This window comes from Coregonus clupeaformis, chromosome 1 (assembly GCF_020615455.1).
Source record: "Coregonus clupeaformis isolate EN_2021a chromosome 1, ASM2061545v1, whole genome shotgun sequence".
Classification (NCBI taxonomy): domain Eukaryota; kingdom Metazoa; phylum Chordata; class Actinopteri; order Salmoniformes; family Salmonidae; genus Coregonus; species Coregonus clupeaformis.
In genome coordinates, this window is record NC_059192.1 from 18,175,485 (window position 1) to 18,180,437 (window position 4,953).

Here is a 4,953-nt window from a genome sequence, read left to right on the forward strand (position 1 = left end):
GAGAATGGGCCAGCATTTGGCAAGCGCAAGACCTGCATTTTCAAAACACAAGGATTAAACAGGATACAGTACGCAGGGAATACCACCGTACATAAACACGTGCAGAGCCAAGGGACAGGGGTCCAAGCCCCGTCCGTTAGGATTGACCCCTAATGAAGCTGATCACAGACCACATACAGTAGCTAAAGTTTAGCTGTGTGTGTGTGTGTGTGTGTGTGTATGTGTGTGTGTGTATGTGTGTGTGTGTGTGTGTGTGTGTGTGTGTGTGTGTGTGTGTGTGTGTGTGTGTGTGTGTGTGTGTGTGTGTGTGTGTGTGTGTGTGTGTGTGTGTGTGTGTTTCAAGTACTGTATGCACTGTACTGTATGTTTCCATTGTGTCTTACACCTACATAGTGGAATGGGGAAAATGATCAATGAGAAATACATGTTAAGACAGACGTCCAGTTTTCCTGCAGTCATCACTTTCATTTGATAATGCTTGCTTTGCTTGTCTCTGGAGGCGTAACTTTGCTTTACAGCTGACTCATGTGGTACCTGCAGCAGCTTGCTGGCTATGGCTTAAATACTGTGGACATCACTACAGCTTCTACCTGCTTGGCTCTTCAATATTCAACCTCTTAGGTTACTGAGAGAGGATGAGAATGTGCCAATCAGCATATTAGGTGTTCATTACAGTCCCAGTAATTGCATGTCATTACAAATGTGTAGGTTAATTACATGACATTTACATAGTCACATCATTCCAGAGTGGTAATTAACTGGTAGGGCCAGCCCAGTAAACAAGGGTTAAGGTAGGTTACAAGTCAGTGGTAACCTACAGGAGGTGAGATTTTATCTTGAATAAATCTATTAACTTTGTTTGTCTAGAGAAGTATACAGAAACAAGAAATATAGCTGCGAGCAGCAATGAACGGGGTTCACAGGATGACAGAAAGGACACAAGATCAGTTGGATAACAAAGCAAGCACTCTATCATGTAGGAACTATCTTCCTTTATGTGCAATCAGTGAAAGCATTACCATGTTTATCTCTTAAAGGGATACTTCGGGATTATGGCAATGAGCATGGTAGCAGATACCCATAGACTTCCAGTCATTGCGCTAACACTAGTTAGCATTTGCTCATGAAACTCCTTCTACCTTCCTTTATACTGAACACATAAAAATTATATCCAGGAGTTAATCTGACTCTGGGGATGTAGATAAAGGGCCTCATTGCCAAAATTCCGAAGTATCCCTTTAATACCAAAAGGATGACGCAAGTGAAGTTTATTCTAGTGCTGTAGGTTGGGACTATAAATCATAGATAGGGCAGCCTATTTCCTAATTAGGCAATAGGCCTTTTTAAAGCTACCTGTCATCCTCGCGTGAGCCCAACAAAGCGGGAAAATATCATAACAGCCCCAGAATATATATTTGTTATTGTCATGGCATGCTTAGTGAAATAGCTATTGATGAGAGAAAACCGAATATACAATATAAAACAAACTTTATCTCGGTGCCGAACTGAAACATAGCCTATACCTTCCGGCTCTCTAAAAAGTTGAGTAAACAATACTTTCATGTGGATATTTTGTCTCAAATTTCGAGCAGCTGAAGGACAAACCGCACAGACAACCGGTAGAGTTTAAAGCTGCAATATGTAACTTTTTGGGCGACCCGACCAAAATGTGAGTTATAAATTGGGCTCCCGAGTGGCGCAGCGGTCTAAGGCATCGCAGTGCTAGTAGGTGTCACGACAGACCCGGATTCGATCACGGGCTGTATCACAACCAGACGTGATCGGGAGTGCCATAGGGTGGCGCACAATTAGCCCAGCGTCGTCTGGGTTAGGGGAGGGTTTGGCCTGGGGGGGGCTTTACAAGTGCGCCGCAATGTAAATAAGAAAGTGTTCTTAACTGACTTGCCTAGTTAAATAAAATACAAAAATAGATCTGTCATTCTCAATGAAAGCATGTCTAAGAAGTAGTAGATCTCTTCTATGTGCAGTATTTCTATGCTTCCCGTTCTTAAGTTTTGTTTTAGCATCTTTTTTTACTTTCGGTTTCGTACACCAGTTTCAAACAGCTGAAAATACAATATTTTTGGTTAGGACAAGATATTTCACAGCGGTTTAGATGGTACAATGATTCTCCACACTATACTTGCTTGTTTTGTCACATAAACTATTTGAATTTTTGCAAACAGGAAACGGCGGCGCGCTTTTTGCATAGTGCACCTTTAAAGGTAATTGTATTAAACATTCTGGCTTGTAAGGAACAGTTGCATGATTTTGCAGGCATTAGTTTCAGGCTGTATTTCCCAATTAATTGTGTATTACAGCCTGATTAATCAGACTAGCCTAATGCTGGGATGGGCTGTGAAAAGGACACTGTTATATGCACAGTAGTGGTTAGTGGGTAAAATCACTGGGGAAGACAAGCCAGAAAAATAAAACATGATAATTGCGTTGTTTACTCTATAACCTGTTAATTCATATTTATTTATTTTTATTTTTTATATTTGTATATGCCTTGAGACCGTGATATATAGGCCTAAGGCCGAGACAATAAGACGACACATTGGCAGAATAAATTCAACAACGCCTTCGTTTCATCACAAAACTGGAGAGCAACCTCTGTCAGGTGAAGTGGAGGCTGAATCCTCGCCAGGCCAGGTGGGCCCTATTCTTCACCCGGTTTGATTTCACACTATCATACATCCCGGGTACGAAGAACGTGAAAGCAGACGCATTTTCACAGCTGTACGACACAGAGGAGAGGCCCAGAGACAACACCCCCATACTCCCAGCCTCATGCATTGTGGCGCCGGTAGTATGGGCGATGGACGTGGATATAGAGCAGGCGTTACGCACAGATCCATCTCCACCTCAGTGTCCAGCTGGGCTGCAGTACGTGCCTGCTCTTATCCGTGACCGTCTGATCTACTGGGCACACACGTCACCCTCCTCTGGTCACCCAGGTATCGGTCGTACAGTGCGCTGCCTGACCGGAAAATACCGGTGGCCTACCTTGGCTAAGGACGTGAGGGTGTATGACTCCTCCTGCTCGGTGTGCGCCCAGAGTAAGGCACCTAGGCACCTCCCAGCGGGTAAGTTACAGCCTTTACCAGTTCCACAACGACCATGGTCTCACCTGAGTGTTGATTTCCTTACCGATCTTCCCCTCTCTCAAGGTAACACCACCATCCTGGTCGTTGTGACCGCTTTTCCAAGGCCTGCCACCTCCTTCCTCTGCCCGGTCTCCCCACGGCCCTGCAAACTGCGGAGGCCCTGTTTACACACGTCTTCCGGCACTACGGGGTACCAGAGTATATAGTGTCTGACCGAGGTCCCCAGTTCACATCCAAGGTCTGGAAGGCATTCATGGAACGTCTGAGGGTCTCGGTCAGCCTGACCTCTGGTTTCCACCCCGAGTCTAATGGGCAGGTGGAATGGGTAAATCAGGATGTAGGTAGGTTCCTGCAGTCCTACTGCCAGGACCGGCCGGGGGAGTGGTCGGTGTTCTTGCCATGGGCCGAATATGCCCAGAACTCTCTCCGTCACTCCTCCACTAACCTAACGCCATTCCAATGTGTTTTAGGTTACCAACCGATTCTGGCACCGTGGCATCAGAGCCAGACCGAGGCTCCTGCGGTGGATGACTGGTTTCGGCACGCGGAGGAGACGTGGGATGCTGCTCACGTTACCTCCAACGCGCCGTGCATCGTCAGAAGGCCAACGCTGACCGCCACCACAGTGAGGCCCCGATCTTCGTACCGGGTGATCGGGTCTGGCTCTCGACTCAGAATCTGCCCCTCCACCTGCCCTGCCAGAAGCTGAGCCCGCGGTTTGTGGGGCCATTCAAAGTCCTGAGGAGAATCAACAAGGTTACCTATAGGTTATTACTCCCCCATGATTATCTTATTAACCCCTCGTTTCATGAGTCTCTCCTCAGGCCGGTGCTGGCTGGTCCGCTCCAGGAGTCTGAGGTGCGGGAGGTCCCTCCGCCTCCTCTGGACAACGAGGGGGCCCCGGCGTACTCCGTCCGTTCCATCCTGGATTTGAGGCATCGGGTGGGGGGCCTTCAGTACCTCGTGGAGTGGGAGGGGTACGGTCCGGAGGAACGGTGCTGGGTCCCGGTGAGGGATATCCTCGATCCCTCTCTGTTGCGGGATTTCCACTGTCGCCATCCGGCTCGCCCTGCTCCGCGTCCTCCTGGCCATCCCCGAGGCCGGTGTCGGCGCGCTGCTGGAGCTGGGCGTCAAGGGGGGGTACTGTCACGACTTCCTCCAAAGCTGCCTCCTCTCCTTGTTCGGGCAGGCTTCGGCGTTCGTCATCACCGGCCTTCTAGCCACTGCCGCTCCATATCTCATCATTCCATTTGTTTTGTCTTGTCTATTACACACACCTGGTTCATATCCCCTCATTAGTACATGTATAAGTGTTCCCTCTGCCCCCTTGTCCTTGTGGGTGATTGTTTATTGTGAGGAGATAGTAGCTCGGTTTAGCTCAGTGTATTTTGTATTGCCGGGGTATTTTCCCTGTGTGCCTGTTTGTTCCAGTGCGCCTGCTTTGCGCACTGGACTGGTTAACGCTGTATTACTGAATAAACTGTGATTTACCCTCCTGCGCCTGACTCTTTCAAATCACGCATCACACTCATCCAGATCATATCATGGCGTTTGTAGTTCTTTAGCCACATTAGCAGCTAATTATCATTTCATTTTGGGGGGTAAATACAGGCGAATATATTGATAAAAGTCACCTTGTCCTATAGAGATTCAAACGGTTATCAAAACGTCACGCCAAGGTAAGCCTACACGAAACTCAGCCCTTATTTTAAGTGCTTCTAAAATCCCCGATTGGAAAAACGATTGGAACCATTTCCTTGTTTGACCGCTAGGTTTTATGGGTATTATGACTCATACTGTGCTACTCTATAAGCCTACAATAATAACATTCAGGACAGATGGG